We start from the raw sequence: 22,847 nt of genomic DNA, 5'->3' as shown, positions 1-22,847 counted from the left end.
ATTGCTAAATTTTATTTAAACTTAACAAAAATACGACCCAAAAATTAATTGCATACTTATATATAAAGCTTTAATATAATATTTACGATCTCTTATCAGTTAGTCGTGACAATCTAAAAATCAGAAAAAAGCTAAAATATATTTGAATTAACTCGGCGTCGCGCTGGATTTAACTGCGGTAATGCTGTTTGCAGAAGATATCCAGGTCTTCATATATTTTTTGACCATCAAAAGATCTCATTTTATCTACGACATTAACACCTGTATCCATGGTTTTTAATGAAGCCATACTTTCCAAACAGCGCTTTGTTTTAAGTGTACCGAATTAATCCAAATATATTTTAGCTTTTTTCTGAATTTTAGATTGTCATGACTAACTGATAAGAAATCGTAAATATTATATTAAAGCTTTATATATAAACATGTCACTAATTTTAAGACGTATGTTTTGTTTAAATTAAATAAAATGCTGAAATTTTTAATAATTGTTATATAAAAAGATCACAATGACCAACGCCGTTGTAGGATCCTATCATTCCGTCTCTCGTCTTTACATAATTTACACACACATGCATACACACTACTAAGAGCGAAAAAAATACAGGAGAAAGCGAAATAAAACATTTAACGCAAACACTTCTCGCATAACTTCAGTGGAGTGTTATCGCAAAGTTGGTGTAAATACACTTTCCCTCACATCACCGAATACTAACCGAGCCCACTCAAGAACGAGACCAGACACTCGAGGCTCCAACTTTGATAATTCTTTATCGCGTTTCGCCAACTTTTCTAGTTTAAAACCCCTTTGTTGATATTACCTTTGCAATATATCTTCGTAAAGGTCAAAATATTCTGAATAATTTCTGATAACCACAGTAATGATTGTGAGTTTATAAAAACCAGCGTATAACATTTGTGTTTTTTAAACTAACAAGGAATCTACTGAAACTAACAGAATATATTTAAATCGTCCTGGTATATCAAAACCGATTTGAACCACAATGTTTCAAACAAATTAAATATACCAAAATGGATTCGATAAATGATCTCTCAACTTTTGTTGATCCAGTGTAGACTAATCCGGTCAGCTGAAGTGAAATCCGCTACAATAGAACAATGTGTGAAAAATTGACTCATAATTCTAGAAGTTCCAAACTCATTTCTAAATACCGTAAATTAATATTCAACTAAAATTTTCCACAATCCTTTACACTAACAATGATGACACACTATAAGATATTTTTTAATATATACTTTTATTTTTCTTTAAAAACAAATGGCGAAGTATAATTAATCAATTCCGTGAAATTAAATACATTGTTTTATCTATAATAGAGATAAAAGTTCGCTGGCAACAATATCCGAAATATTCAAGACGAACCGGTCCTATTCGACAATTATGATCAAATGGAGGTAAAATTAATTTTATCCTCTCGCATATTTTAGCCATGTTAACACTTCGATCAGTCAATCAGCGAGTGTTTTCATCTAACGTGTTCGCGACTCGCCCTTGACTGCTGCCTGAGGTCAGGTGGTCATCGCTCTGACCAAAAACTGGTAATATGTTAAACCTCCGCATATACTTATTAAAATATATCAAAAGCCGTTACCTAAAACTCGTATGAAAACGTCACATGTACGTATAATAGAAGCATAACTAACCCTTGTATCTTTATTAACCAGGTAGCCTGCCTGAAATACGTAACGTAACGTAACGTATAATAGGATGTCTTCGTTCCAATTTCGCGGTAAGGGACTCGTACAAACAAATAATACAAAGTGATTAAACTTACAATCTGTTGCAACCGAGCTTAATGAAAAATGAATCGACGAAAAGAGAATTTAAAAAGTATAAAAACTGCCCCACTTAAGCAATTTGAACGCGAAATGCAATTGTCTGGGAATCTTGAGCGGGAGAGAATTTTAATAAAGTTTAAAATGTAAAGCTCTACGGAATGTTCCGCGCTTCAGAAACTCGTGTCAGGTGTTGGATTTTTGAATTACTAATCACACCAACTATAACAACAAGAGCAATAATGATCTGTCAAACAATTATTCGTAACGAATAATACAATGAAAAGGATTTCGTTTAATCGCGTTACGGAAGATTTTTACATAATTATTATTTGATGTTTGCAAGTTTCATTGAATATAGTGCTGCGTATATTTAGGGCTATTAACATTAGATGTCTCACAATACACAATATTTGTGACAAAAATGACAGTGTTAAAAGTACACAAGCGGCAAACAATCTAAACTGAAATGGACTCGCAGTTTGAATGACTGTATCATTAAGCGGTCGGGCATACGGGCCACCGAATGGTAAGTGGTCGACAGTGGTAGACATTGCCGCCGTAAAACAATTAAGCGTAACCATCTTCAATGCGCCACAAACGTCACTTGTGTGACGAATTATGAATATATAATAAATAAATGAATATTGGACAAAATCACATACATTACTCTGATCCCAATGTAAGTAGCTAAAGCACTTATGTTATGGAAAATCAGAAGTAACAACGATACCACATACACCCATAGACCCAAGACAACATAGAACATATGAACTTTTTCTACATCGACTCGGCCGGGAATCCATGAAAACCCATGAAAAACACTACTCGACCACGGAGGTCGTCAAATATATATAATATAGCCTTGTAAGTACGTAAAAAGTAAATGTCCCACTTACGGCCAAAGGTCCTCATAACACCGCTGAACTCCACACGACCTTATCTTATCTTGTAAATGTGTGCCTCATGTAAATTAAATTAACACTAAATTCACAAATATTACCATTTGTTATAATCTATACGTGACGTGTGAGTACCTAATCGGAGGGTGGCGTGATGGTAGCTACGGAAAGGCTGGCTGATGCGGGCAGAGATAGGCGGCGGCGCTCGAACTAATTCTAGGTAATAAAACTGACTACAATTAAACAGAAACAACAGTGAAATGTAGGACTCAATTGCCACCCGGATGACCGAAACTTAGTATCTTTCTTTTATAATCCATTATGCTTAATACCTACTATCTTCCCGTCTTGACTTTGCAGGACTAATATTAATATTACAAATTAATATTATCACTACCCAGTTGAGGGACGTATCCGCCCGCGCCGTACTAATGCCGTCAACCGCAAACCGCGCCTCCATGGCGTTTGTCGGAAACTGCCCAAGCCAATAATTTTCTTTTCGAATATATTGCATACATTAAGCTATATTTAAATATATATATACCTATGTATATAATGTCAGTATACTACACAGATTATGTCGGGCCGATAGACTATCTGAAAGTTCCATATCAAACAGGTTAGTAGTTTTGTGTGTTAGTAAACTAATTATGAGACTAGTTTAACACGGACCTTATTTGAATATTAATTATTGTACCTCGGGTGTATCTTTTGCTATCAGTACGTATGAGTGTAAAGCAAAACGCTACGAGTGCCTTTGATGGGATTTCGTTCACAAGCCAATTTCCATTTAAATATTCTACACGGAAGATATCGTTCAACATCTATTTATATAAGAATTATTTTAATCAAAGCGTAGCCGTCGACTAAGCGATAACTGGTTATGTACTGAATAATTATACATGTACCAGACGTGATTCATAATTATGTAGCGATAAAAACCCTTTTTCATTTTACAAAAGTCAGACGTGAAAATGTGTTATCTGTTGGTAAGCGTTACCATAAAACTGACTAGCAATTTAGGCTACGTGTGGCTTAGGGAACGTGTGTGTGTGTGTGGGGTAGATACCCCACACACACACACACGTTCACGGGCTTTGTATAATACCGTCTGGGTAGATACCCAGAACGTCGAGACCGAAAGCCGAGGTGAACGTAACAATTTACCAACTATTGACACAATCTACCTTTTTACTGAATGTATGACAAACAACATTTTTATCATCATAGTATGTGTATTTGAGATAATTAAAAACACCTTTCAGTTATAAAAAATAATAATGAATTTTAAACTTGATTTGTATTCAACAAGTTCATACAAACGATACAGACAATGTCAAGGACGCTGAGTTTGGTTTGAAAGTGACAAAAAATTCGCATGTCACTTAACTTGAGTGACGAGATTATTGTGTACGTTTTAATTTACATGACTATAATTAAGATAAAGATTAAATAATTATCCGAGACCGCGACTCTTGTTCAACGGGATTCATATGAGACGAAATCTTCCCATAAAAATGTTGTGATATTGAGGTGATATAGTAATATCATATTTATCATACAAAGACTTCACTAGTGGACTTCTAACTATGTGTTTGCCGTCTGTATGTCTGTCACGAATAGAATCGGGCTATTCGCGCAATCTATAACCTGGGAGCCAAGGAATCTTTGAGGTATAAATTTAAAGAAATTAAGATATTGACTGTTGCTTCTCAATATATATTCTGTAATGTTTTGTATGTACGGAAAAATATTAATGTTTTTATGAGAAAATGTGATTCTCATAACGTTGGTACAAGGAACAAACACAATCTTGTTACTCCTGTTACTCGACTGCATAGAGTCAGTAACTCTTTTGTGGGGCAATGTATACGCTTCTACAACAGGATCCCAGAAAGCGTTCAAAATGCTTCTGTTGCGAAATTTAAAAAAATTGTTAAGGAACGCTTGTGTGCGAAAGGTTACTATACAATTAGTGAGTTTATGTTTGATAGCACACCTTGGGAATGAAACGATCGCCTCCTGGCTGTTTCTACTCATATATAATTATGTATATAATTAATTTGACGTAAAAAAAAAAAAAAAGTCCCGCTGAGTTTCTTTCGCCGGTTCTTCTCAGGTCAGGGTGTTTTCTTTTCCGAACCGGTGGTAGTGTTTAACTTGACAATCAATAAGAAAGTGTAATACTTCTATATTGAATAAAGGAATTTGAGTTTGAGTTGAGTTTGAGTTGAATCATAATAATTAATACAAGTACTACCGCTATAATGTCAAACAGTTACATCAAAAAATTATAATAGCAAAGTCCAAGCCGAAGGGTGCCGAATCATTGGGCGATTTTTTTGGGTTTGGACTAAAATCATTGCTCGCATGTAACTGTGGCAGATCGCAAAGGTTCCACGGCTGAGCATGTTGCTCCCTGATTTTTGACCTTTTTCAGCGCGCTGTTCGTGTTGATATACATACCTACATGCGGTGAGATTTTATAGCAATCTTGGATGGATCTATTTATTATCAAAGGAACTTGAGATTAATTACATTTTTAGCATAATTAACAGCTTACAAGAACACGATATGAATATCGTGTTCTTGCCTGAAGGCTTGTCACGTCAATTGTCTAAATATAAAGCGGGTGAGTCTGCGGAGCGCGACTACTTATGTAACAATATTATATACTCGTACTAAAACGCTTTCCGAAACGCGACGCATATTTTAGTATAAACTTCATTAATATTACTTTAGTCATTTTCTCAGTCAAGCATTACAAATAATAGTTTCTTCAGTTATTAGTAAAGATAAGAACAAATTAGTAGTAGTTAGAATTAAAGTATTTTTACTGTGTTTCTTACGTCAACGTGTACCCTCTATTTGTATTCAGAACATATATTATACAAACGAAGCGTCCACAGACAGAAAATTGACAATATTTCCATCTCATGTGTGTCTGACGTCTGTTTCCACTACAATCGCACCTCATACGACTCCCAAGAATCTAGAATATGTGTACTGGAATCGAAAAAGCAACCTATTCTGTTATACAGAGCTGAAGAGTATGTTTGATCGCCCTAAACTCATACTGGAACAGTACAAAATTATAAAAGTTTCGCGAAAGATTATAAAAACCCCAAAATTTAAAAAGAAATTCCCGACTTCGGAAAGGTCGCAGGGTTCGCTTACTCAGCATTACATTGTAGCATATTTAAGGCTATTGAGATTATCATGTTAATTCCAAATATTTATTTTTAAATACAGTGCCTTATGTTTTCTAGAAGCACTATTTTATGAAATTTCGAGTAGCGATTTCAAGTAGCTCGCAGCCAGCAGATGACCAAAACCCTTTCAACGAGACCCCATTTGACAAATTACGATAAGTGCCTTAGAAGACATGAGAGAACAGACGAACATACATACATAGTATAAAACATACTGAAACCATACTCCATCTATCATCTTTGTACATGTATCGCAGACGTTTCGAAAATGTATGCACATCGCGAATTGATAAGTTATCGACAAGTATAAAAATGATAAAATGAATCACAATAGTAGTTTTTCTCAAAATTTGGCTTTCAAGCAGCCTCGCCTCTCAATAGCCCGTGCTGAGGCGGACGATAACACAACGTCATACAAGCGACATAATAGTCTAATATGCGTTGGCAGCGATACAATGGCGAGACATGCAGACAGATTTAAATAATTATCTAATATTAGCAGCGTGGTCACGCTTAAGCAATATAATGAACGCTCATTCTCAAACAATGCGTTTTAATTGGCAGTTACCATTCAGGTGGCTTTAAAAGTTACTAATTATTGACTCTGTAACGCCGGTGAGCGTCGGAATATTTACACAAATGCCACGTACTTTTAGCCTAATGTTCAGCCACACCCCGGAGGACAATCTGTGTTTTGTAAGTATTTATCTCAAATCTACAATAAATACAAAGCTGGACACGTTGCAAGTTTAAACCCTCCAATCTCAGGATCTACCATACCGTACCCACACTGGGCCTGATGAGCGGAACGGTAACTGTAAAAGCGTAATAAAATTCACCAAATATTTGTAATAAATATATATATTACTTAAATCTGTATGGAAACACATTTTTTGAATCGCGTCAACGTTTGGTTCGCTGCGTTTTGAAATTTAAATTATACAATTGGAATTTCGGAACACTATTGTGTTCACAGATATGTGTATGTACTGAGTAGTGGTAGCAAGCCTCGACCGGAAGCGTTGATTTCTATCGTGAGTGTACATACACAGTAACCATAAAAGTCAATCGATATAGCAATACTAAAGGTCACCAAGTGTTTGAATATCATACATGTACAATCAAATTATAGCGCGATAAAAACCGCGCGCCGCAGCCTGCTATTAAATAATTAAATATAATACAAAACAAAATTGATAAATCCAATCGCAACATCGATAAACGCCGCAATTTAATATAATTACTAAAAAAATCTACATATTTTGATTGTTTGAATTAATTTTGTGTTTAATATGTAGGTATATGAATACATTTTTCCACGAGTCAGTAATAAGTGAACAGAGATGGCTCAGTGGTTGGAACCAATATAAAATATGTGTTTATTTATCGTCCTCTGCGGTCAAAACATCAAAGGTAACCTGCCTGTTGTGAAATGTAAACTTTCCATTTGAATGACGTGAGGCAACCCGCATTGAATTGCCTTCGACAATCGAGATCGAGAGACCATCGAGACATTTGCACGCCGTTACTTTACTTTACTTTGAATTTTAAACCTTTATGCAAAACCTTATTGATGTACTCCTGTTTAAAGGCGCAATCGTTTTTTAAGTAAGTATTATCAGGAACAAGGAACATGTTCATGAACGTAAAGCTTCTAGTATGCCTCCGCGGTATTTGAAACTTATTTCACAAGCGTGGTATAATTGTACATGTACATGTCCTAGTCCTTAGAAATTGCGAATTTCCGACATAAATATATGTACATGAATTCAAGAACTCAACGACCAAGCAGCCGCTTTTCTAAATATGCATTTAGAGTTTATAATTGCTGTTCTGTAGTCTTTAACGAAGTTTCCCTTCACAGAGTGGTATGGGACGGAAAAATTGAAACTCAGACTTGATCAAATTATTTTCAGTTAAAGTGTTGTGTTCACTGTAACAGTTCGGTTCTCTAATCAATATCTGTGTAGCCGTGACTTGATTTGATAGAAGCTTTATTATATGTAACCGGGCTTAACATACAAACGGATAAATGCAGCTCTCTCCAGTAAAAATAACGTGGGAAAGGCGAAGCGTAGACTTCGCACATTTTAATGGATTTCATTTGCATGTATAAATATTTTAACCTCCCTAACGCTACAAACATTTTCAGTGTTTTTTTTTACTTAAAATGTAGACGATTATCTTCATTAAATAAATTGATTTAGCAGCCACTTAACAGTCCCTCTAAGTTCGACTAAAAATATTTTCAAGGAGAAAGGTCGGAGGGTTTCTTATTTACCGTAGTGGCGATATTTGATGCTCATGAGTCAAAATGTCATTCGACACACACAGGTGCCCACAATGTTGTTCGTCAGCGAAACGATATAATTTTAAACACAAATTAAAAGCTGTTTCGTTCGATAACATTCAATTTATTGTTAACTAGCTCCCCGACCCAGCTTCACGCAATAGAGTGCAGCGTCTTTATACAAATATTAGATTGAAGAGCGAACATGAAAAGAAAAAAATCTCCTTTTTTCGGGCTAGACAAGTGTAAATTCTATACTTTGTTTATCATATGCACGCGTTATACCTATAAACCTTCCTTTTGAATTACGTACAATAAAATTAGTTGCTAAAAAAATGATCTAAGCGTATAGACGGCTGGAAGTGAGTCATATTTTTAAGATGTTCAAAGGGCAATAATAAGTTATAAACGCAATAAAATATAAAACATAAATAATTTATTATTCGTTAATTAAATACCTAGCTTAAGATAACTCGCGCATGACTCGCGTGACGTTAAGCCTTATTAATGACTCTCCCAAAACATAATGTTCTTCGCCCAAACTGGTTAATGAATGCTAAATGATGTGCCCGGGCGGCGCGCGGCGTGTCTGCGGCTTCGGTGACCTTTGCGATGAGGAAACTCCCGTAAGATTTATATTAATCAAGTTAGCTTAAACTTTTTTAATTAAAATTTAAACACATTTCTGATTAAACAACATACATACTCGATTCCGCTCAGTTAATTATGGAATTTACATACCAATAGTGACCCATAAAATAAAAAAAAACGACGTGCGGCGATTCCCAAGTCTCTTTATCTTTACAAATCGTCCAGTTACACCGAGTACTTTTTACTTACATAAAGTGAACTTTGAACAAACTCTTCAGTTAAACACTTTTGTGCAAACTTTGTAAGTTCGCTGTATATGTCTACAGAAAGTATTTTTTTACATAAACATGACCTTACTTACTTCGATTAAATTCTTGATACTTCGTACTCGTCAAGTAATAAGATCGAGTGTAAAAAAAGTGTATTTATGAACTTCGATCTGTTTTCGATAAAACGTTTAAAGACCTTATAGAGACAATAAATAAAAAAAAAAACAATTATTATGTTAATGAAGCTATAGACCGTCGTAGATCACAAAACAATATTAATAATAGTATTAAGAATCGATACGAGGTACTAATTATGTCAACGCAGAGTTTGATTTATATCCTAGAGGATGTATTGAAACAATAATTAATATTAATAATTTACAAGTTCCTCATCATCATGTAGGCAAGTTTTTGCTACTTCAAATATGTAATTTATATCCATGTTATAAACTTTATGTAAATTAAGAAACTAATCAAGTATTTTTTGAGGCCGAAAATATTCACAGAATATAACTCATAAAAACTAAACAATTATAGAATAATTTACATATCATTTTAATGCAAACTAATTTTTTTTCGTTCGCTCCATTGGATTTACTTACATAAATAACATATCGTAATTTATTCAAAATAGTTCTATTAATTTAACAATAACGTCGAATAAATAACCTCAGAATATTTTAATTGATCTGGAAAAAAAGTGAGATCACACACAGGTCGGTAACATGACCAATATCACAGTTGAAATAAAAATCCCATATATTACAGAAGTCCAACTTGGAATAACAACTAGCTACCAACACGACTACTATCACGAGACTAAAGAAACTACGAAAGCAGGCGTCGTAAAACAACTGAAATGTCTTATCAACTAAACTCGTTCGCCCGAGTTTTCGAACAAATGCCAAACGGTTCACCTTTGAATCCCTGAGAAGGCCGTCTTACTTCACTCGAACGTCAAGGACTCGCCAAGACTGCGTTTTTGTTCTAGTATCTTAATACAATTCGGAATAAATCTCCTTGGGAGAGATGCTTGTAATGTAATAAAAGCTACACGAATTCCTTACATTCTCAGATCATATGAATACCACCCTAGATTCGTAGGTCGTAGTTTTTTTAGGACCCATGAATAGTCAGAATTCGTCATAAGCCATTTTGTTAAGTCATTAAATCATTTTTGTTAAATCCTTACGTTTATGTTTAGGAACTCACACTAGTTAGTAGCTTATTACTAGACAGACCAAGCAGTTTTAATTATAAACGATACAATAATAATAATACGTTAATACGTGGTCAAAAAAAGTATTTACCACAGCCCTGAGACATTAATAATTTATATCGCAAGTGACCTTAATCTCGCTCGTCAATGATAAAAATCGCAAAATCTAGTTCTTGAATAATGTAAAAAAAGTTATTTAAATACATTTGAATAATAATAACCTATTTCGTAAATCAGAATATGCCTTACATTCAAACCGCAACCGTGGTCGGCTTCGATGTAATGGCTTCGCGCTGAGAGCAAATTTTAAATGTCAACCTTTAATCACATAAAAAATACGAATAATAAAAATATCACATTATATCATGTATTACTTGTTCCAAATTCTGGTGGGGCAGGATCTTAATTCCGTATGACGTCAACTCAAACCTGTCCGAAGGTACCGTCGGCATTGCAATAAACACGCCTTATTTATGCGTTGCAGTTTTTAATAGTTTTTTTTAAATAAAATAAGTTAATAATTAGAGACAAATGTGGTTTGGTAAACCCGAAAAAGATCATGCGAGAAAAATATTATTGTTTTCATTAATCTCACTGTGCGTAACGCTTAAAGTATTATAATGTATATATGTTTCAAACATTTAACTTCTTAATTTACTTACCCTCGTTATGTTCCCCAGTACAAGGAACTAAAATTGTTTTGACACATACAAATGTAAAACTTTGTGAGTACCTTTTTTGCGATGAGTCCGACAAATGTTTCTGATGCGAAAAGTTTCGGTGCTGCTGCGTTTTCGAATGCTCGATTCCTGGAACTGTCTAGCATCATAGGTATTCTTAGAAATATTTTAATATAAATCAAAACAACTGATATAATGTACCCTATTATATTTCTGACACTACAGAATCCTAAGGGCATCGGGATCAAACCACAGCTACAATCATTAACACTAGACATTAATGTCTACGTCACACTTCAATACGGATATTAAAGACCGTGTAATTTGCATGTTTTTAATTAAGTATGAAGCGATAACGATACTAAATGCGAAATTCTATACCGGTTAGAACTATTTCCGCTCCGAAAAATCACTTAAAGTAAATTTGACTACATACATACGTGGGTTAGGTTAGTTTTCGGGCCGTCAGAGTAGCATGCATAAGAGACCCCATCGCTTCCACATGTGTGACTCACAAATAAACTTTAGTTCTAGTGGCATCCAGCATAGTTCTACAGTTCTTGATAAGTTTTAACCATAGTTCCGCCTCGAATTTTATTTGTAAGAGACTAACAGTTGAGACGCCAACTTCGCAAACGTGTCGCGTCCCTTAAAGTCGTATATAGGATACCGCTAGTTTTTAATGGGTGGGTGTTTGGCACTCTGCCAGGGAGGAGATGCGTAAATGTATTTTCCCGCTACAACAAAAAAGGTTCGGTTCGTTTTATTCCCGTAAGTGAGTCTGGGAAATGCGTATTACGTGACGGCGCGGTCTATGTCCTCAGACACTACATGCAGTAAGTTACGTAGTTATAGCAGTAAATCTAACCTATCTCAACCCACAAAAGTCATAAGTCAAAGGTACTTTTACAGTGATGTCATTTGTGTCCTATTGACACAAATAAAAACAATTAAAAAAACGTATTATCAAAACTTATGTTAGTTTGATCTTAAATGAGTTGTGGTCGTAACATGCTATAATATACATTACATAACATTAGCAGCCTGTAAATTTCCCACTGCTGGGTTAAGGCCTCCCCTCCCTTTGAGGAGAATGTTTGGAGCATATTCCACCACGCTGCTCCAATGCGGATTGGTGGAATACACATGTGGCAGATTTTTTTTAAAATTAGGCACATGGTTTCCTCACGATGTTTTCCTTCACCGCCGAGCACGAGATGAATTATAAACACAAATTAAGCACATGAAAATTCAGTGGTGCCTGCCTGGGTTTGAACCCGCAATCATCGGTTAAGATGCACGCGTTCTAACCACTGGGCCTTCTCTGATCTCAGATAAGATGTGTTACTGAAAATAGTATAAAACAAAGTCGCTAATTATGTGTGCTGCCCAGGGCATTTCATATTGTAGATTAAAACTGTCTTTGACACAATCCCATTCGGATGAGTACTTCGGAAGATATCATCGTTTCCAAACTTTGTGCAACGAACTGGCTATAGCGATCAAATTTTAACCTTGGCAGTCAAAAACCATACTTGTGTTTATTAACTAATAACTAATTCAATGCTATAAAATAACATAAAAATACCTATAAAATTCTTGCCAAGCGTACTCCTCAGAAATTGCACCCGTACGAAGCCGCGGCTTGCCAGTTCTATACAAATAAACAAACCATTAAGATTTTTCTAAATTCATTAACTTTTGCGAATACTTTAAATTAATTTGTTTTTCATAACAGAACAACAGCTGTGATTAAATCGGAATACGATAACAGCTAACGGGCGTTTTGACGAATATCAATAGGAAGAATGCAGAACGATTTTTTTTAAATTAAGTTCATTTTCATTTCTACAGCCGAGCTAAATAAAACACGCTACAATATTATAATATTCACTAGTATGTTCATCTGTTCCCGTATACCTTCTAAGATACTTATCATATATTGACAAATGAGGTGTCGTCCGTCGCGTCATGCCACGTGTCACAGGCTTATTGGACGGATATGAATTGTACAAGCCCCCAAACTACTCGATTATACAATTTCGGAATCATGTACATACATATATCTGCATTGATATAAATAAATTGGATGTAATTACTAAAATAATTTGACAGCTTCGTAATTATTGGACGTTCTTATTTTTATAATTTGCGACAAACAAACAATTATATAGTGTTTATTAGCACAAATTATGACAATGCAGATTCTAAATGCGATCTCTCCTAGTTTACCTACAATGTTCCAGACATTACGTACAATGGAAAATTCAGAAATATTGGGAGAATGCAATAAAAAGCATATAAAATATTTTTAGTATAATGGTAGTCATAAATAAGTGGCGGTATCCTTATACAAAATTAGAATTTCAAACAAGTAATCCCAACAATTCTTAGTTACCAACTTTTACTCATTGTAGTATTAACCGCACCGCAAAAATTCTACGGATGCGCCAATCAGGTAAGGTTTCGTTAGTAACCTTTTTTTTTTTCAAGCAGTCAAAACCTTCTGTCTATAAAACGCATTCGCGGACCCTCCCGAGCAGTGCTCCGCTCGTGGCTCGACGGAGCTCTCCTCAGGGAACGACAGTGATCTCGCCTCCCCGCATTCCACTCTCACACATACATATATGCAACACGGGGCTATCCCGGATGCCGTCCTCCTCAAGGCCGTCTGAAAATAGGAAACGTGAGGCCCCCATCTCACGAGTCGCGGTAACCTAACCTAACCTAAAATGCTCCGATCCTGAGATATTGGCAAAAATAAATATTGCCATTCTAAACTTAAATTTAAGTGGTTTATCATCATTTTCGAAACTAGTTGGTTTCTTAAAAAACATTTCAGGAGTAAGACCGATAAGACCATATTGAGTCAAATGTATGTATGCCTTCTAGCGTAATGATCAAAATAAACCACAACAAACATATCGTTGTAATCATGGTAACCTCTACCGTATTTCATCAATTTGTTTCCCAAACCGCGCGGCGGAATTCTAAACCAAACCTTTTTTTGCTGGTAGCGATAATTTGTATGTACCTTCATATTTTATAATGACCAATTTGTGTCTGTAATTAGTTATTTCGTTTTAGTATTTATTCTTATTTATTTTAACTTATTCCTAGGGATTTTTTTAAATCTAACCAATATCATGTAAAATGAATATCAACAAAAGTTTAAAAAATAACACTTTTTCCCAAAAAAAGATCATCTTTCGCTTTTAAATACTTAGAAACAACTGTTGGGATATTTGTTCAGATAACACGGCTTGATTAATAAATAAACACAGAGATTTCGTGACGCTTTGACCATTCGACACGTGATTTCGTTCGAACAAAAGGTTGTATTTGCTTTGATTTGTATTTGATTGTTATTTTTCGCACTTTATTGTATCAAGCCAAATTATATAAATTTAATCATGAATCGATTTTTTTTTCTATATACTTTTATAGAATATTAGTTTTAAGTTTGGGTGCAATAAAGGATAAATAAATAAATAAATAAACTTCATCATACTTTTTAAATAGCCTTGTTCGCGTGTTCGCGTATAGAAATATAAATCAGTTTAAAAATGAACAATGGACCGTTGGTAGATCGTTGGCTAGGTCGAAGCTGTTTGATAAATACATTTATTTCATCAAACATTTGATGCTTGATATTTTAAACGAACGTAACGAAAATATACAATGTGAAAGAACATTATTTTAAACGAATGACAGGATACAGTGGAGCCGCAGACATAATGCAAATGTTCGAAGCTTTTCCTCTCCGAGCTAATTTGTTAACCAAAACACATGCTATCGGGTGTGGGGCGGGGAATTTTGTAAATATTTTACTTAAAGGTTAAATCAAAAGTTTATTTATATATTTAAAATAACTCCATAATTTGGTCGTTAACCCTACAAAGCTTAAAGGAGATAAACGTTTGAACAATTAGTCAAAGACCTTTTTATGTAGATGCGAGAACCAAATAACGATTAATTTTGAAGAGTCAGCGATTGCGACGTGGTGGCTGACTGATTGCGTTTGAAGGCAGGAGTTAACTCCTAAATGCATTTGCGGTATTGCAAGTAATTTTGTCACGTGCTACTCACGAATATTTATTTTTTATTTAGTATAGTATAACAGCGACTTGGAATAAACCCCGTAGTGAGACATATGCTGACTTACCTCCTCTTTTTTTACTTTACAATGAATTAACAGATTATTCTTGTAAATAGTGGTCAAAATACACATCTAAAATACAGCCAATAAAGAAGACCTCACGGAGCAGGACGCGAACTGCGAAACAGAATAAATAAATTGAATATACGGTGAACTTTATCAAAACCAACAATTTCCGCATCACAAACGACTCGCCGTGTGTGATACTTACGTTCGTGTTTACTCTTCGAATATTGTCCAATTCCAGCAACGTGAAAGAAAAGCTTGTAACGTTCGAGTAGATACTTACTAACTACCTGCTTTTAGGAAAAAATAATTTATATTCATAATAGTTTTTGTCTGTTCATGCTTGTAATGTTGACAGATTTATGGTGATGGTTCGGAGAAGCTATTAGCTAATATATGTGGCGTTACCCCGATGCGCTACAAATATCTAAATAATTCTAAAATTACACTCGGAATGTGGGACACGTTTGTTAAAATTACATTTTAAAAAAATGCCATGTAATAAAATTTTAATTATGATTCCTAATGCTGAGAAACTTTTTTCAGATGATTTTAATTATTTAAAATAGGTCATACTACAGATATTTACAGGTGGCGATCCAAAAGGGAACGCATAATTAAATGCATAAGTGAACGCACAAACACTTCACGTTTTCTACGTCTTCTACGTTCACGTGTGTTTGCTGTTCCCTGACTCCCATAATAGGACGGGTAGGCAAATCCGACATAACCGAATAAGAGCGGCAGTGCGTGCTTTCTGAGACCCGTGAGTGTAAACATTGATCTCAAAACTCTCTTGACACTAATCTTCAGGCAACTACAGATATTTTCTGGACAGACTTACTCAAAAACTTTTAACAAGGCTGACTCGAGGCTTGAACCCAAATCCTCGGGATCTTTTGTCTTATGAGTTTGTCGTATGGCCAACCAACGAGGCAGATGCTCTGATTATTTACAGAGTACACACAGACAGTAGTCTAGTTCGAGTCATTCGTTTATATTTACAAATCGATCTCGTCTTCTGTCGAGAAGTAAATATTAAACCTTAAACCTTACTCTTGCCACCTGCTTTTCTCAAAATTCGAAGAATATTGTGCCCGTATTGGAACAGCATTGTTGTGTAAGTAGTTACTGGTACTCCGTGTCAATATACGGAAACTACTTCACGAATGTGACGGGAACTATTCAAATTTCGAATGCAACTATAGACAGTTAGATAACATTAAAATTACCTTGTTTCACAAGTAAATTATCCAATATAAGGTGACCTGCTATGTCAAGTTTGGCCATAACAATGGGGGGGTCAGAAGAACATGTAAAAGCTAAGCAGGCGGACAGATTAACTCCTACAAATGTCTGAAACCTTGACTTAATATTTTATTTGTATTAAAAACCTGCAAATGTAGTGTAGTTACGGGAACAATGAAGTTCTTTGTTGAAGTCGTTTAATAAAAATAAATCAATAAACGCGCATAGATGTAGTCACTCCTACATGCACTCAATTGATTGTCTATGAGGGTTCAAAAGACAATAACAACCACAAGGTTTTATTTAATATTTAGTTCGTATATTTACAACATGTATAAGTAGTATTGTATAACGAATTGTATAATTTAGTGCGAGGCGGTGGGCGGTGACCTTTACTGATACGATATCACTCGATCGCGGTTTAACCGATGTGTAATACCGCTTCCGACCTTATCGCGCGGATTCCGAAATTTAGCTCTGAATATAAAATATTTGATGGGTTCTCTTTAAAATAAGAAATATATTGAAAATTATATACAATAACACATTGTAGGAAATCGTGCAAAAAGTGCGGAGTCTGACATTTAAATTTTATGCATTGATTATAAAGTGCAGTGACGAGAGTTTAGCATGGACCCTAACAATGGTGCACACTTACAATAAGTCTGCACATATAGTCAATGTGCTTCGCCATTATCAAAACGCATTGATACAATATAATTTTAGGGAAGGTATCCATTTCCCTCACGCTGTCGTTTTTTTTTTATTTATTTCGTTGCAGATATTTCTTATTCTGTTATTCTGAATAAATAAAATACGTCGTCTATAAGTGGCCAGCTGACTGGACTCAGCTCAGCTCATACACATATAACACTCAGCAATGCACCCGTGTCACGCACACACCTTAAGGTGCACAAGTGCGGGAATATAGCTTCTCGACCCCGACCGCTTACTGGCTAATCTCCGTCAAAAATGGCGGCCGCGACAAAAGGCGGTAAGAGAAGCATCATTAAAACAATTGCTGAACGTAAAAAGCGTTAAAGCAAAAGCCATTTTATGACAATATTTGAAACGTTGAAAGCGGTCGACTAATTAATCAATTTAACTGAACAAAGGAACACTAGAACGTAATAAGTAAGGTTAAGTAGTTTTGTTTCCTTGTATTAAAAGTATTCCGAGCGTGATTCTAAACAAGTTATACTTGGTGGCAATGCTGGGTAGGTACCACCCACCCATCAGATATTCTACCGCCAAACAGCATTACGTTGTGTTACGGTTTGAAGGGTGAGTGAGCCAGTGTAACTACTGGCACAAGGAACGTAACATCTTAGTTCCAAAGGTTGGTGGCGCTTTGGTGATGTAAGGAATGATTAATATTTCTTACAGTCATTGTCTATGGGTGGTGGTGACCACTTACCATCAGGTGATATCATAATATATAAAGCTTTGACGAAAGCGGCTCCGGCGCGAGCTCTTCGGCACCACCATTGAGTTAATAAGCCAACTTACCGCCAAAGAACCATGAATTTTAATTTTCCAGTATGAAGTTCTAGTTCAGGCCGTTCCATGTATATTTCTTTATTAATAGCGTAATTTATTCATTCATCATAATCTTACAATATAGAAAATTCTGACCTAAAAACTGTACAAACTGCACTTGTGTTGTACAACGGGCGACAAATTATCCATCTCTTGCCGATTACTAAAAGCGATAAATTTAAATATATAGGTAGATGCTGTAGTCATAAACATACATACAAATATTTACAAACGACATGACATAGAAAAAAATAATAGTTGGCTGGCGTTACTTGGCGGCGTGACAACGTATTCGTCTTAATTAAGCACAATACAAAACAATTTTAATTTAAAGTTGATAATAACAGCACATAATCGGAACATTTTACAGAAATGCGATTATAGATTCTGTAAAATGCCAAACCCTAACTACTTGTGCGTTGACTTCTGAATCAATGTTCCGTATTAGTGTCTCGAAAGCCTTGACAATAAATCTATTAACATCGCTGTACTAAATGTCGCGGCGTCGTATTCATTAAATTAGATGCTATTCAATATATCGGGTGCCACTTATCACATTTGTACAACAAACGAAGTTTAGTTAAGATCGTTTTGACTATTTGACTAGAGAGAACTCCAAAACTATTAGCTACCTATTACTTAATTACTTCGTTGGCTCAGTAGGCAGCTTAAAGTTAAAGATTATGAGGTATCAGCTTTGATTCCCGAGTGTAGCCAATAAATAATATTGTGTTTTCATATTAAATCATTGTCAGAATGGAGTGAAGTGACCATTTATTATGAAGTAGGTATTTTAGGTGGCCACTGGGAAATTTGCCTACCTATTTTCTTTGAAAAAAATGTCACCACCAGAACAATTACAATGCCAGAAAAAAAAGTCACTTAAGGTATAATATATGATTAAAAGTATAATGTGCAGCACATACTATTCCGCACATAGTTCATAGCATTAATTTGAAGATCACCAGTGACGTCATTAAATGATATATTTTTCTCGTCGTGAAGCGACACAATTAATGTCAATTTAACATTCTCGATGACGATATTCGGTAATTAAGGAGCTGTTGTCGGCCGACCGATTATTGAATTGTATTGTTTGTCGGTGTCTTACCGACGTGTCTACGTAGAAAGCAGAATATTAATAAACTAACGGCACTCGAATCGTAAATAATTTTTATAAATATTTATAATTTTGATGCTATTTTCTTTAACAAATAATATGAAGTCACGTGTTTCCGGAGCGGCGCGTGTTTATGACTTTAATATGAGCTATAAATTTCGGAAGCAAAGATCTGATCGCTGCTTACGAAAATCTTTTTCTTCAATTCTTCACAAACACATCGCTCCTACGAAATTAATTTCATTTTATCTCTCGTTCTCTCCGATGCATTCCTAAATTCTATTTTAAGCTTGCATTTAAAGTTCTGCTCTGCGTAAAATGGTCACAGTTAATAAAGCGTCACGTGACGTGTGACGTGCCATCGATTTTGTGAATCTACTTTTGATGCGATGGACGTAATATTTCAAGGTCATAATTGCGTGCAACCTTTTCTATATGTAACGTTTAGGTAGCACGTTCCTCACACAAAAGGTTTTTGAAATGTAACGTTACAGAATTAAAAGTTTGTAACAGAATACTTCAACCGACTTGTCAATACCATGCATGACTATTGGACCTCATGACAGCCAGCCAGTGTGACTACAGGCACATGGCACATAACACAACCAAAGGTTGGAGGCGCATTGATGATATGATAAATGATTTATATTTCTAATTGTACAAATATATTTTTTGTTATTGTACAAAAACAATAATTGTAAAAAAATATATATGAAATAAAAACCGCTAAGTTTCATTCGCAGGTCCCTCTCAGGTCCGAGGTGTTAATTTCCGAACCGGTGGTAGATTTTTGACTATCAATATGTAAGTAGTTGTTGTTTTTATGTCGAATAAAGGTTTTTGATTTTGACTTTGAGTACCAATACATATGGCACTCACCATTAGGAGGCCTAGTTTACTCAAAAACACCAGCCAGTCAGAAATCATGAGAACCTTTTGCCTGCAATTACAATGCCTCACACACGCTTCAAGCCGGAATAAAACAATACTAAGTATTGCTTTTGGCGGTAGAATATGTGTTGAGGGAGTGGTATCTACGATCTCGCACAAAGCCTTACCATACGCTGGCACAACTGCTCATCTCTCTGTCTGATAAAATAAAAAAAGGGAAATAGAGCATCTATCAGTAACAAGCAAGTTCTCCACGTGAGACGTCGTCGCCGAAACCATTCACAGTCCAGTAAATTTCAATTAAAACAATTTACAGCTTCGTGCGGTAATGGGGTGTGGCGACAAAACATTACATCTTCTGAAAGTTTTTATAACTTTTATCGTAATCTTGTTAAGAGCAGCTGCGATTTGTCCGAGTTTAAACTTCTATAATGTCTGTCGTTACTTAGAATTAAATTCGGTACTGTAATAAATATTCACAGCTTATAGAGATTTCTATTGAAATTTTTTAGACTTAAATATTATAAACTTTAAACTCGTCCCCTTTCGACAAATTTGAAAGAAAAACCACTCCGATGCGGATCGGTGGAAGCTGTGCTGTGCTGCGTATGAATTCTGGCCTGGGCATTGCATCGTCACAGATCCGTTTAAAAACCTTTATTTAATTTAATAAAATAATTAGGACAAAAACAAAAGGCTTTTTTTAAATTTATTTTTAAGCTGACGATTTAGTTTGTTTGAACATGTAATCAAAATGATATATAAAAAATATTGGGCTTAAAAGAGCATTCATTCAACGGTGGCGTCCGCAGCACCTCGAAAGCGGATAAAACTTGTCGTTCACCTTTACATACTTTTTATATACTAAAACTAACTTCTAAATATATAATTTACATTGCAATCCTCTCTTCGTCTAATTAATCGTAATATTAGTCGTTACGAACTCTGTATTGAAGACATTACAGATGGCACCGCAGTGACTTCAGACCAATTAGACCGTACCAAGAATTTCAAGACAGTTCCTCGGGTGCCTAACTTAATTATCAGAGCACGTCGGTCGCAATACGAAACGGCTCGACCACACGGTCGTATGTACAATTAAGTGCACTTTATAGCTTAATGACTAATTATTACGGAATGTTTTGTCAATATCATATGCATATTTTCATTTAGTATTTTCACCAAAAAGTGGTCGGTAGCAGCACAAAGTTGGAATGAAATGATAATTTACGCAGTAGTGCTAGCGATATATTTAAATAGATAGATCCGATAGAAGACTGATGTTTATAGTACAATGTATACTTATCTAACTCATTTTAAAAGAAGCGGTACGTAAATCTTCTGTAATCACATAAACTGCTGTGAACATGATGAGAACTTGCCCATACAACGGCTGATTGGTTGACGTTTATGGTGACTGTTCCGCTCCTTGGAGTGTAGCGTCAAGTTATAGAGCCCATAACCTTCCTCAATAAACGGACTATCCCACTGATTTGTTAGACTGCTATTTCCCGAGATTAACGCGTATAAACAAGCAATCTGGCCAGCTTCCTAAAGTAAATAATTATATATAGTATACGTAAAGATAGATTATACCATGAAGTTGAGTCAGCGAACAACAGTAGTTTATTGTTATTTTCCCAATACTAAAATAACCTTACAGACGTCTTAGTGGTTAGCTGTGAGGAGAACGCGGTCGTTCGACTTGGCGAGCAATATATAAAACAAGTTGTAATCTTCAAAACTGATGTTCACTTTAATAAAAGTTTAACCGCACTTTCAGTTGTTCGCGTTTCATAAACCGGCGCGCTCGTAACATCAAGCATTCCAGCGCGGCTCTCGCAGATGTGTATTCTTATAAAACGATTATAATTAAACTCTTTACAAAACATTGCTTAGAGTAAGACATTCAAGACATTCCGTGCATTTACTACTCGCTGTTATAATGAGGAGTAAATAATTTAGATATAACAAAGAAAATGCCACAGTAAAGGTTAATCTGATTTTATGAGCAAAATTTGCAACTAAAATTTAAATTTTTCCGACTCTCTACCGAGATTTTCAGTAGATACGTGGGTCTTAATCCTTGGTAGCGAATTTAAATTAATTAAAGTATGACTAGATTGGCTTAGTTTGTAAAATTTTACCATTTATGTGACCAAAACCCCGCATTGAAAAGCTCGAAACTCTTCAAGATTTCTGCTTAAAGCGTGGGGTATAATCCAAGCTGTGGCACTTTTACGAGTTCTCTACTGGTTAAGTCTGAGTCAACTATTGAACAGTAGTCTAATTTACTGTGTTTTCATGTAAAGCAACAGTGTAAATATCGGTGTGGTCACAATCTTTAACTCAATGAAACGGAAACATGTATTCAATATCATCAGGCGACCAACTCGTATTTGCTGCATATCATGTCATGTAAGTAGCAGCATCGTCTGTTTTTTTTTTACCAGAAATATCGTTGAATAAATAAAACCGACGTCCGACATCGTCATTGAAATAACAAATCTATTTCTGATACTTTTTTTGTCATTTCTTGTAGATGACTCAACGTCCGTCACGTTGACGCACTAGCCGTCACGCCGACACGCATGTATTTTGGAATTTCTGAAAATTGTCCCGTATCATTCTGTCACGTCTGATATTATGCTTAAAATTTTTCACATACTTATTGAACAAGGACATATTTAAGGAAGACTTTTTTTTTTAATATCAGTGTAATAAAACAAATATACAATTACATTACAAATGCCATTAAACCTTTTTTAGGTTTGTCTTGGCATCTGAACTGAACACTAAACACAAATTTAATGGACGCGTTTGAGATTTTTTACAAATTTTAATGCTCTTAAAGCAAACTTATACCCTCTGTTATCCGATTGCATAGAGGCGGTAACTATTTTGGGAAACAATTTATTACAAAATGT

General features: G+C 35.2%; 2 protein-coding genes across 2 annotated transcripts in view; one reads left to right on the top strand and one right to left on the bottom strand.

Annotated features, from left to right (window-relative positions):
- The window catches only part of LOC125073408 (FMRFamide receptor-like), a 77,898-nt gene that overhangs the window by 685 nt on the left and 54,366 nt on the right, over window positions 1-22,847 (top strand). The gene's annotated exons all lie outside the window — the stretch shown is intronic.
- Window positions 1-22,847, bottom strand: part of LOC125069701 (chymotrypsin BII-like) — a 139,194-nt gene that overhangs the window by 64,107 nt on the left and 52,240 nt on the right. The window lies entirely within an intron of this gene.

Source organism: Vanessa atalanta, chromosome 2 (assembly GCF_905147765.1).
Source record: "Vanessa atalanta chromosome 2, ilVanAtal1.2, whole genome shotgun sequence".
Taxonomy (NCBI): domain Eukaryota; kingdom Metazoa; phylum Arthropoda; class Insecta; order Lepidoptera; family Nymphalidae; genus Vanessa; species Vanessa atalanta.
This window is presented reverse-complemented; position numbering and strand designations above follow the sequence as displayed.